Source organism: Bufo bufo, chromosome 6 (assembly GCF_905171765.1).
Source record: "Bufo bufo chromosome 6, aBufBuf1.1, whole genome shotgun sequence".
Lineage (NCBI taxonomy): Eukaryota > Metazoa > Chordata > Amphibia > Anura > Bufonidae > Bufo > Bufo bufo.
This window is the reverse complement of record NC_053394.1, coordinates 231,818,629-231,832,282: the sequence shown is the minus strand read 5'-3', so window position 1 is coordinate 231,832,282 and position 13,654 is coordinate 231,818,629.

The following is a 13,654-nucleotide window of genomic DNA, read 5'->3' as shown; positions in this document are numbered from 1 at the left end:
AGTCTGTCACATCACCCCCATGCATATCAGGGAAACTGTCTGAGCCTCAAGTTATGCAGCAGTCTCTTATGCTGTTTGAAGACTCTGCTGCCAGGGTTTCCCAAGGGCATCCACCTAGCCCTTCCCCAGGGGTGGAAGAGATAGAATGCACTAACGCACAACCACTTATGTTTCCTGATGATGAGGACATGGGAATACCACCTCAGCACGTCTCTGATGATGACGAAACACAGGTGCCAACTGCTGCGTCTTTCTGCAGTGTGCAGACTGAACAGGAGGTCAGGGATCAAGACTGGGTGGAAGACGATGCAGGGGACGATGAGGTCCTAGACCCCACATGGAATGAAGGTCGTGCCACTGACTTTCACAGTTCAGAGGAAGAGGCAGTGGTGAGACCGAGCCAACAGCGTAGCAAAAGAGGGAGCAGTGGGCAAAATCAGAACACCCGCCGCCAAGAGACTACGCCTGCTACTGACCGCCGCCATCTGGGACCGAGCACCCCAAAGGCAGCTTCAAGGAGTTCCCTGGCATGGCACTTCTTCAAACAATGTGCTGACGACAAGACCCGAGTGGTATGCACGCTGTGCCATCAGAGCCTGAAGCGAGGCATTAACGTTCTGAACATTAGCACAACCTGCATGACCAGGCACCTGCATGCAAAGCATGAACTGCAGTGGAGTAAACACCTTAAAAACAAGGAAGTCACTCAGGCTCCCCCTGCTACCTCTTCTGCTGCTGCCGCCCCGGCCTCTTCTGCTGCTGCCGCCGCCTCGGCCTCTTCCTCCGCCTCTGAATCGACGTTGGCACTTGCCGCCCAGCAAACATGGGATGTACCACCAACACCACCACCTGCGTCACCAAGCATCTCAACCATGTCACACGGCAGCGTTCAGCTCTCCATCTCACAAACATTTGAGAGAAAGCATAAATTCCCACCTAGCCACCCTCGATCCCTGGCCCTGAATGCCAGCATTTCTAAACTACTGGCCTATGAAATGCTGTCATTTAGGCTGGTGGACACACACAGCTTCAAACAGCTCATGTCGCTTGCTGTCCCACAGTATGTTGTTCCCAGCCGCCACTACTTCTCCAAGAGAGCCGTGCCTTCCCTGCACAACCAAGTATCCGATAAAATCAAGTGTGCACTGCGCAACGCCATCTGTGGCAAGGTCCACCTAACCACAGATACGTGGACCAGTAAGCACGGCCAGGGACGCTATATCTCCCTAACTGCACACTGGGTAAATGTAGTGGCGGCTGGGCCCCAGGCGGAGAGCTGTTTGGCGCACGTCCTTCCGCCGCCAAGGATCGCAGGGCAACATTCTTTGCCTCCTGTCTCCTCCTCCTCCTACTCAGCTTCCTCCTCCTCTTCTTCCACCTGCTCATCCAGTCAGCCACACACCTTCACCACCAACTTCAGCACAGCCCATGGTAAACGTCAGCAGGCCATTCTGAAACTCATATGTTTGGGGGACAGGCCCCACACCGCACAGGAGTTGTGGCGGGGTATAGAACAACAGACCGACAAGTGGTTGCTGCCGGTGAGCCTCAAGCCTGGCCTGGTGGTGTGCGATAATGGGGGAAATCTCGTTGCAGCTCTAGGACTAGCCGGTTTGACGCACATCCCTTGCCTGGCGCATGTGCTGAATTTGGTGGTGCAGAAGTTCATGTCAGAGCTGCTGCATAAAGTGCGGGCCGTCTGTTCGCGCTTCCGGCGTTCACACCCTGCCGCTGCTCGCCTGTCTGCGCTACAGCGTAACTTCGGCCTTCCCGCTCACCGCCTCATATGCGACGTGCCCACCAGGTGGAACTCCACCTTGCACATGCTGGACAGACTGTGCGAGCAGCAGCAGGCCATAGTGGAGTTTCAGCTGCAGCACGCACGGGTCAGTCGCACTGCGAATCAGCCCCACTTCACCACCAATGACTGGGCCTCCATGCGAGACCTGTGTGCCCTGTTGCGCTGTTTAGAGTACTCCACCAACATGGCCAGTGGCGATGACGCCGTTATCAGCGTTACAATACCACTTCTATGTCTCCTTGAGAAAACACTTAGGGCGATGATGGAAGAGGAGGTGGCCCAGGAGGAAGAGGAGGAAGAGGGGTCATTTTTAGCACTTTCAGGCCAGTCTCTTCGAAGTGACTCAGAGGGAGGTTTTTTGCAACAGCAGAGGCCAGGTACAAATGTGGCCAGACAGGGCCCACTACTGGAGGACTAGGAGGACGAGGATGAGGAAGAGGAGGATGAGGATGAAGCAGGTTCACAGCGGGCTGGCACCCAACGCAGCTCGGGCCCATCACTGGTGCGTGGCTGGGGGGAAACACAGGACGATGACGATACGCCTCCCACAGAGGACAGCTTGTCCTTACCTCTGGGCAGCCTGGCACACATGAGCGACTACATGCTGCAGTGCCTGCGCAACGACAGCAGAGTTGCCCACATTTTAACGTGTGCAGACTACTGGGTTGCCACCCTGCTGGATCCCCGGTACAAAGACAATGTGCCCACCTTACTTCCTACACTGGAGCGTGATAGGAAGATGCGCGAGTACAAGCGCACGTTGGTAGACGCGCTACTGAGAGCATTCCCAAATGTCACAGGGGAACCAGTGGAAGCCCAAGGCGAAGGCAGAGGAGGAGCAAGAGGTCACCAACGCAGCTGTGTCACGGCCAGCTCCTCTGAGGGCAGGGTTAGCATGGCAGAGATGTGGAAAAGTTTTGTCACCACGCCACAGCTAACTGCACCACCACCTGATACGGAACGTGTTAGCAGGAGGCAACATTTCAATAACATGGTGGAACAGTACCTGTGCACACCCTTCCACGTACTGACTGATGGTTCGGCCCCATTCAACTTTTGGGTCTCCAAATTGTCCACGTGGCCAGAGCTAGCCTTTTATGCCTTGGAGGTGCTGGCCTGCCCGGAGGCTAGCGTTTTGTCTGAACGTGTATTCAGCACGGCAGGGGGCGTCATTACAGACAAACGCAGCCGCCTGTCTACAGCCAATGTGGACAAGCTGACGTTCATAAAAATGAACCAGGTATGGATCCCACAGGACCTGTCCATCCCTTGTGCAGATTAGACATTAACTACCTCCCCTTAACAATATATTATTGTACTCCAGGGCACTTCCTCATTCAATCCTATTTTTATTTTCATTTTACCATTATATTGCGGGGCAACCCAAAGTTGAATGAACCTCTCCTCTGTCTGGGTGCCGGGGCCTAAATATGTGACAGTGGCCTGTTCCAGTGGTGGGTGACGTGAAGCCTGATTCTCTGCTATAACATGAAGACTGATTCTGTGCTGACATGAAGCCAGATTCTCTGTTACGGGACCTCTCTCCTCTGCCTGGGTGCCTGGGCCTAAATATGTGACAGTGGCCTGTTCCAGTGGTGGGTGACGTGAAGCCTGATTCTCTGCTATGACATGAAGACTGATTCTCTGCTGACATGAAGCCAGATTCTCTGTTACGGGACCTCTCTCCTCTGCCTGGGTGCCTGGGCCTAAATATGTGACAGTGGCCTGTTCCAGTGGTGGGTGACGTGAAGCCTGATTCTCTGCTATGACATGAAGACTGATTCTCTGCTGACATGAAGCCAGATTCTCTGCTATGGCATGAAGAGACTTATTCTCTGCTGATGTGAAGCCAGATTCTCTGCTATGGGACCTCTGTCCAATTGATATTGGTTCATTTTTATTTTTTTTATTTTTATTTTAATTCATTTCCCTATCCACATTTGTTTGCAGGGGATTTACCTACATGTTGCTGCCTTTTGCAGCCCTCTAGCTCTTTCCTGGGCTGTTTTACAGCCTTTTTAGTGCCCAAAAGTTCGGGTCCCCATTGACTTCAATGGCGTTCGGGTTCGGGACGAAGTTCGGGTCGGGTTCGGATCCCGAACCCGAAAATTTCCGGGAAGTTCGGCCGAACTTCTCGAACCCGAACTTCCAGGTGTTCGCTCAACTCTAATGGCAACACCATATCGCATCTGGAGGCAACAAATTCAAAAAAGCATGACAGGGTAGTGGGAGGATAGGAAATATGAAGGGACGCAGCCATATCACTTATATAATTTAACACATTTAACACCATGTGCCCGCTCTGTCAGTCAGTCGAGCATCCCACCGTAGCAAGGGGCAGCGGTGACCAGCACCCGTAAGGATGGGCCCCACGGCTCCGATGCCAACGAAGGGGAGGCTGGACGGACCACCATCGAGGGTCGCCCGGACACAATCAATGAGGCCGGGGGGAACCCCATGGTGTCCTACAAGGTAACAAAACTATAGGGACCAAGGAATACAGCCATATCGTTTTTGGCATTCAAACCGTGTAATCCCATGGCACCAGTCCTGGTGATCCATCAAGCCTCCCGCTAAAGCAGGAGGCGGTGGCGATCTCCACCCCTAGGGATGGGTCCCACGGCCTAGATGCCAGCAATGGAGAGGCTGGACGGATCACCATTGTGGGCCACACGGACATGGTCGATCAGGCGGGGCGAACCCCGGCCTGTCTTGATAGAACTCAAATGCTCTCATACTCTTTCAAATAAAGGTCTTATGGTTTTACCAATGTAAAACCTACTACAGGTACAAACTATGGCATAGGCTACGTAAGACGTGCGACAGGTGATAAAGTCTTTGACTTTGTGTGTTACCCCCCTAAGGACAGTATTTTTCTCTGCGAATTATGGGAACAAAAAGAGCATGTTCCTCACAATCTATCTTTAAGAGTGTGGCATTTTTTGAAAGTGATAAGAGGTCTTTTAGAAACAATGCCCCCCAGAGAGGACTCGCCTTTCAAGAGGTCCCAATTATTTAACACAGCTTGTCTCACTATATCCGCAGCTGGACTAAATTAAAAAATAAACGCAAACCTATCCTGGTTATTGTCCTGAATCTTGTCACTGAGGAGAATATGACGTGGATAAAGAGCAGCGCGATGCAAATCATCTATCACGTCTCTCCTAGGGTAACCCCTTTCAAGTAACCTCTCCTTGAGCTGGTGGGCCTGTCTGAAATAATCTTGATCAGTGCTATTAATCCTACGTAGGCGGATAAATTGTCCAAAAGGGACAGCATCCTTTACTACAGGAGGATGAAAACTGGTCTGGTGGAGCAGCGAATTGGTTGCGGTGGGCTTACGAAAGCCTGTTGTGTGTAACACACCATCAACTGCAGTGACCCTTACATCCAAAAAATCTAGGGTGTTGCCACCGAAGTTGAGGGTAAACCTCATGTTCATTTTATTTGTCTCATTGAGGTACTGTACAAACTGCTTACACAACCCTTCACTGCCCGACCAGACCAGAAATACGTCATCCACATAGCTCAGGTAGAGGTGGATATATCTCAAGAAGGGGTTCCCCATGGAGAAGACGTATGTCTCTTCAAATACCGCCAGATACAGGTTAGCGAAAGTGCAAGACACAGGTGTGCCCATCGCTGTACCTAGTATCTGGCGGTACTACTGACGGTCAAATTGAAACACGTTGTTGGTGAGTATTAGATCTAAGGATTCCTGTATAAACTGTGAAAAAACAGGACTATTGTCGGAGCGACTCAAAACCAACGCTATGGCTTTCAACCCCAAGTCATGGGGAATCCTAGTTGCAGAGCAGAAAACCCCAGGGCAATTACAAGTGTGGAACATACTCTTTTTGTTCCCATAATTCGCAGAGAAAAATACTGTCCTTAGGGGGGGGTAACACACAAAGTCAAAGACTTTATCCCCTGTCGCATGTCTTACGTAGTCTATGCCATAGTTTGTACCTGTAGTCGGTTTTACATAGGTAAAACCATAAGACCTTTATTTGAAAGAGTACAGGAGCATTTGAGTGCTATCAAGACAGGCCGGGGTTCGCCCCGCCTGATCGACCATGTCCGTGTGGCCCACAATGGTGATCCGTCCAGCCTCTCCTTTGCTGGCATCGAGGCTGTGGGACCCATCCCTAGGGGTGGAGATCGCCACCGCCTCCTTCTGCAGCGGGAGGCTCGATGGATCATCAGGACTGGTGCCATGGGATTGCACGGTTTGAATGACAAAAACGATATGGCTGTATTCCTTTAGGTCCCTGTCGTTTTATTACCTTGTAGGACACCATGGGGTTCCCCCCGGCCTCATTGATTGTGTCCGGGCGACCCCCGATGGTGGTCCGTCCAGCCTCCCCTTTGTTGGCATTGGAGCGGTGGGGCCCATCCTTACGGGTGCTGGTCACCGCTGCCCCTTGCTACGGTGGGAGGCTCGACTGACCGACAGAGCGGGCGCATGGTGTTAAATGGGTTAAATATTTCATATTTCCTATCCTCCCACTACCTTGTCATGCTTTTTTGAATTTGTAGCCTCCAGATGCGATATTGTGTTGCCATGTTTGTTTCTGTGCTGTGCATGTGTGACAATGTTTCCCTCCTTTGTATCTATCACTGTAGCGCACCTGTGGAGCGTCGATTGGTCACCATGGTGATGATCGGAGGCTCGCGCTTAAATGCACGGCGGTGCGCCTGTGCGTCATAGCGGTCTGAGGAATCGCGATTTATGCACGAAACGGTCGTCACCGCCGATTTACACCACAGGGCCAGTCCGCTCCCCCGCCTGCGCATCGATGCCATGTTGAAGCAATAAAGCTCTTTGATACTTTATCTGATCCCGGTGAGTGCCGCGTTCCTCTTGTCTACCTGCCATGTATTGAATGTCTACTTGCATCTACGCTGAGCACCGCATTATCTGGGTCTGTTTGCTGAGCTGGGGGTCCGTATCTCCCGACGCAACAAGGGGTACAGGTGATTTATCGATTTAGCAGTGCCGCTGTATCTTTCAATTTTCCTCTCATTACTATTCATGCGAATATCTCCATATGTTCGCATGTTCGGAGAAATCGCGAACACGCAAAGTTCGCCGCGAAACGACCGCCGGGCAAACCGCAAGGCCATCTCTATCTGGGAATGAGCGGGGTCATAATGAACACCCCCATGCACAATACACCAGCACAGCGTGGGTAAAACAAGTGTGAGTGCCTGAACCAACCAGGACACTATCACTCTACCCTCAACAATAACCCCTGGTACATTAGCTAGATGAACTATGGCTACTGTAACATTTGGCTTCCTAAATGGGGTGTAACACTGGAGGCACATAGGCCTGTCTGCTCGACGCTTTTATTTTGCTGCTATTGTCATACAGCTTAGTCATCAGAAGCGACACTGGAAGCATTACTAACAGACAAACAAACAGAGTTTCTGCACGCTCTCATGCATAGCGTGCAGACACGTAGCCTGCGTCACTGGGACGGCCGTAGCGCGGCTGTGCCATTGCTACTTCTAAAGCATAAAATGCAACACCCCCTGGGCCCGACAGAGCAGCGTGGGAGACAATTAATTAATAAAAAATACAAAATACAAAATAAAACTTCACCACCAAACTAAAAAAAGTTGTGACCAAGGACTTGCCACTCCAAAGCCCAAACACGTCATCACATGACTCCAGAGGGCTCTCTGCAGATACTGTTTACATATAGATTATGCCCTGTGGCAGGACTGCCAATTGTAGATCTCACATTGTCACTTCTTGCGCTAAATCACTCACTTGCCTTATTTGAGGGTACACAGCACATAAACTACAAACTGGACACAGGGCACCATAACAGCTTGTTTATAGATGTATAATAGAGAGTATAGATCACTGAATAAAACCAATATGGGAGACAGAGTCATTTAACCCATCGGGTTTAGTAGCCTGCAGAGTAGTATTGGGCCTCTTTCCGGAGGAGATTGTCAATGTCACCCCTCTTGCCGATGTTCTAACGTGCTCAATTCCCTGAAACCTGATGCAGTTGGTATTATTCGGATGATATTTTAGCACATGTTGGGCAATTGGGGTATCAGCTTCATTGGCAATATCCCTAAGGTGTTCACCAATAAACTCCCGTTTAGTTTTGCCAACATACTGTACTTTGCATATACAGGTGGCCACATACACAACGCCCACAGTTCTGCAATTAATAAATGACCGAATCATATATCTCCTCTTGGTTACAGTACTCTCCACCATCTTTCCCGTCATGATGGCCTTGCACGCCACGCATCCACTATAATTAAAGGTGCCGGTGGTCTCTTCGGTAACCACATCTCAGATGTTGGAGTAGAGAAAGCACTGTGTACTAACTTGTCCCTCAGGTTCCCTCCTCTACGAAACGTAATCAACGGATAGTCACCCACCAAGTGCCCCACTATCGAGTCCGATTTCAAGAGATTCCAGCCATCCCTTAGAACCTCTCGAACCTCATTATGCGCTGCATCAAAGGTACCTATGATTCTCATTTTAGAATCCTCTTCTGTACTGGCCTTAAGATGTAACAGACTCTATCGAATGCGACTGCATGTTGATACGCCGTTCTGAGCGGCTCTGCTGGATAACCTCTCTGCCTGAATCTGATCATCTTCAGGTCATTTTCCACGACCCTAAAGTCAGCCCACTCAGAACAATTACGTCTTGCCCTCAGATATTGTGCTTTGGGGATGCCACGTTTTAAAGGGAATGGATGACTACTCTCCCATTTGAGTAGCGCATTTGTGGCTGTGGGTTTTCTAAACATGTTCGTACGTATTTTTCTATCCGGACACCGATGTTAATTGAAAGGTCCAGGAACGTCTGCTTGGTGTTATGGATTTCACTTGTAAAAATCAAGCCCAGATCGTTGTGATTAAGAGCAGACACGAAATCTTTGAAGGCAGAGACCGTGTCATCCGAAAGGATGAACATGTCGTCGATGAACCTCAGCCATAATGTAGAGGACGAGGTCCATCGACTCATGCCTTAACCAAAAACAACCTCCCTCTCCCACCAGCCCAGGTAGAGGTTTGCAAATGTGGGGGCACAGGGACTGCCCATCGCAACTCCCCTGAGGTGGCGGAAGACCTGTCTATCAAATAGGAAGATATTGTTTTGTAGGATAAAGATCAGCAAACTGATAACAAAGTCATTATGTGATCTCAGATGTGCACCCCTTTCTGCAAGAAAGTCCCCTACAACTTCACATCCCTTCTCATGTTGGATGGAGCTATAGAGAGCCTCAACATCCAGACTTGCAAGAAGAGTCCCCTTGTCACATACCACGTCATTCAGACATCGGAGCACGTCCATCGAGTCCCTCACATACGAGGGAAGACTCAGTACAAAAGGACGTAAGATCACATCAGCATAGTTGCTGATCTATTCTGTGAGGCTGCCAACTCCAGACACTATAGGCCTGCCTTTAAGAGGCTTAACCCCTTTGTGTATCTTAGGCAGCCCATAGAATACTGATGTAATGGGGTTGGCAGCCAACAGGTAGGCATACTCGGTCTTACTAATAAGGCCCTCACTTTTTGCCTCATTGAGAATGCATGTCAATTTCTTTTTTAAGGTGTCAGTCTGGTTCGAGTCCAATTTGGCATAACATGCCCTATCATTAAGGATACGTAGGCACATATCCCTATACACTTCTCTATCAAGAACCACCACATTACCTCCTTTATCCAAGGGTTTGATAACAATCTGTTTATCATTTTGTAGTTGTTCCAAGGCCTCCAATTCCGCCCGGGTAAGGTTATTTGTTCCCTGCCCCTGAACATATAAAGACCTCAATTTTTCTGTCGTGGTAGTGAGGAAAGCATCTAGGGGGAAGTATTCGCTGACAGGTGGATTCTTTTTAGAGGGGGGTCTCAAGGGTCCAGTACCAGCCGGACTCTGACCTTCATCCCACAAGTCTGCCAAAAGGCGCACATCATCCAATTCTTCCTCCTCAACGCCTAATCTACAGCATTGGTCCCAATATTGGGTAAGGAAGAATTTTCTCCATTTTAACTTCCTGATAAAAAGATTAATATCCTTCACCCAATAAATGGGTTATATTCGCACACTGGGACAAAGGACAGACCCCTGCGGAGGAGTATCATCTCAGCAGCAGTAAGGGAACGATTAGATAAATTGATTATCTGAAGGTCGTCAGTGTGCCCTGCCAAAGCTATTAATTTTTTCTGCTCAGAGTGCCCTGCCAGAGATATTGATTTTTTCTACTCCTCAAAGGATATCCTGTGCCCATGCCTAAAAAAAAACCTCTATCACTTCTGTCAGTCCTGCCTCTACCTCGGTTTGTATTTGGTCGCCACCCACGTCCTCTACCTCTGTTCCTGACAGTCACAGTTGTTGCCGACAAGTTTGTTTCATCAATGTCACCTTCTGACGATGAGATATCTGTCTCACTCTCTGTGTTGATTTGTTTTTTTCTACCTGTATAATTAAATATAGTGCCCTCTTTAAAATCACGAGTGTCACTTACATACAGTTTATGTTTCCTTTCTCTGATGTATCCAGTGAATTTCTCAACTGACTGCTGCAATGTACTTTCCCTTCTCTCAAAATCTGGGGATTGTGCACATTTATTTGCTGCTTCAATATTCTCCTGCAACTCAGTTGTTGTTTTTGCTAGTATATTTTTTTCTTCTTCCAGAAGAAGTCTTATGAGGCTGAGGGAGGATTCGATTGACTCTTTCTCCCACTTTTTCATGAGCTCCTTATTTTATCCTGGCTTTAGGTAATACTGGGTTCCTCAGCCCTCTCGGGACTATTTTGTTCTTCAGATAGGTCTCAAGGGTCTGAATCTACCACCATGACCGTACATGGTCCTTATACACTCCAGTAAGATGTTTAAAAACTGAGGAAATACTAGCCGACTGAGATGCAGTGGGTAACTCCTGTTCTGAAAATACATACCGTGGGTTGCCTAACTATTTATCTGAGCTGATGCCACTGGATAAAAAAAACTGCCATCACTCATCAAGAACACTAAAATAATAACGGTTAACTATATAATATTTTGTGAAAAGGTAGGCGACACCGAGGATGTAAAACAATTTACTTATAGGAATAGTTATCGCTAAAATTTAACTTTTATTAATTGTCCTCATAATGTGGATATTCAACTACAATATATAGATACTATTACGTCCTGTATCCCACTAGTCTATGGTCCCAGTGCCGCAGGCTACGTGTCTGCACTCTATGCATGAGAGCATGCAGAAACTCTGTTTGTTTGTCTGTAATGTAATGCATTGTTAGTAATGCTTCCAGTGTCGCTCCTGATGACTAAGCTGTATGACAATAGCAGCTAAAGAAATGAGTCGAGCAGACAGGCCTATGTGCCTCTAGTGTTACAGAGGTTAACACCCCATTTAGGAAGCCAAATGTTACAGTAGCCATAGTTCATCTAGCTAATGTACCAGGGGTTATTGATGAGGGTGGAGTGATAGTATCCTGCTTGGTTCAGGCACTCGCACTTGTTTTTCCCACGCTGTGCTGGTGTATTGTGCAATGCGGGTGTTCATTATGACCCCGCTCATTCCCAGACTCATTACTTTTTCCCTGAATGGTACATTGTCCAAGGATTAGGTGTAAGTGGATGACGTCACACTCTCACCATAGGCTAGTGGGATCCAGGACGTAATAGTATCTATGTATTGTAGTTGAATATCCACATTTTAAGGACAATTAATAAAAGTTACATTTTAGTGATAACTATTGCTATAAGTAAATTGTTTTACATCCTCGGTGTCACCTACCTTTTCACAAAATATTTTATAGTTAACCGTTATTGAAATAAAATGCTTTTGTTTTAGCTGAACATTATTTTGCAATAATGTGCAATGCATTTAATAACATGGGTATAATAATATTATTGCTGTAAAATGCTTTTACTATAACCAATGTTATTTTGCAGTAATATGCAACACATTTAATAGCACGGGTATAATAGTGGCCTCAATGCAGTAAAAGGCTTTTGCTATAACTGAATCTTGTTATCTTGGAGTAATATGCAATGCATTTAATAACATGGATTAGAGATGAGCAAATCCCTTGAGATTCAGTTCAGTTCAGGTTTGCTGAATTTTTGAAAAGTTCAGTTGGACCCGAATCGATTCAGACTAAACCGAAGTTACTCCAAATGCCCTGAAGATTAATATACAGATGAAACTCGAAAAATTAGAATATCGTGCAAAGTTCATTTAGTTCAGTAATGCAACTTAAAAGGTGAAACTAATATATGAGATAGACTCTTTACATGCAAAGCGAGAAATTTCAAGCCTTTATTTGTTATAATTTGGATGATTATGGCTTACAGCTTATGAAAAACCCAAAGTCACAATCTCAGGTACCCTTTGCTCAGGGGGTATGGATTAATTAGCTGACTAGAGTGTGACACTTTGAGCCTAGAATATTGAACCTTTTCACAAAATTCTAATTTTAAGCTGCATTAATGCAATTCCTTTTAATTTGCATTGCTGAAATAAATGAACTTTTGCACCATATTCTAATTTTTCGAGTTTCACCTGTATAACACTTTCTAGTCTCTCAGGACTTGTTATCTCTTTTCGTTTATTTATGATTTTTTTCCCCTCCCCCCAAGCTCTCAAACGCAATGACAACAATAGTAAATGAGTGACAATGACATACATAGCTATTGGTAACGCACGTGATGGTGTTAACATACAGCGTGTTTAAAAACACACCAAACCGTGGCATGTGTTATGCTTTTTCATATTCCAAAGCTTCCAAAAAGGTTTTCTTCTCAGAGGCAGATGATGTTTAAACACACACGTTGTTATGAAATACTCTGGGGGATCCAGCGTCTAAAAATTATACCTTGACAGAGTCAGAATGCCTGCCTATACAACACGCACAAATGTTGATTGTCAGAATATTCTTTGTGAATGAGCCTAAAAAATGCAAATTGCAGATCCGCAAAATATGGACACTGGCCATGTGCATTCCGCATTTTGCCGGCACTATGATAGAAATGCCTTTTCTTGTCCGTGGCTGTGGACAAGAATAGGACATGTTATAATTTTTTGCTGGGTCGTGGAAAGGAAGTGCAAATGCGGACAGCACACAATATTGTGTAACGGATGGGGACCAATTTTGCGGACATGTGAATGGACCCTTAATTGGGAGTAGAAGCAGTGTAGTGGTTGTGGAAAGGTTACGTATATAGTGGCATGCGGCCGCAATAATAGCAGCAGCAAAAGCAGCATAGCATGAACATACAAGGCAGTAGGTCAGCGGTCTGTGGGTGGTAGTAGTAGTAATCGTAGAAGTAGTAGTGGTGGTAGTAATAGTAGCAGATACTTCACATTAACAGTCATGGTAGTAAGGTATTAGCTTGATGTCACGAATCCGCCTGTCACTGCATAAGCAAGTGAGTCTACAGGTAACCATTCTGGCCACCGTGTCAGAGAAGCCAGTTCTTTCCAACTCTGCCCCCCAGACGATTGGGTGTCATGGACAGTGTCACCATCATTATCATCATCCTCTTGCTCCTCCAACTCCGACTCCTCTTCCTCATGCAGTGCAGCACCTCCTCCTCCATGAGAGTTTCTCATTGTGGGTCCCGAACAGCTACAGGGCAGACAAAAAGATGCGTTAGCTGTTCTTCTTCCTTTTTCTTCATCGCCACCTGTTGCATGAGCCTGAGTATCTCTTCAAAAATACATATGAGGGGGATAAGGGACAACGGAAGCATGAATGGTATGAGCTGCCACTGCCTGACATGTAAACAACACATGCTCCCTTCTCAGGCAGTCTGGTGCATGGGGCAGTCATTCATGGCTTTCTGCTTCTCATAC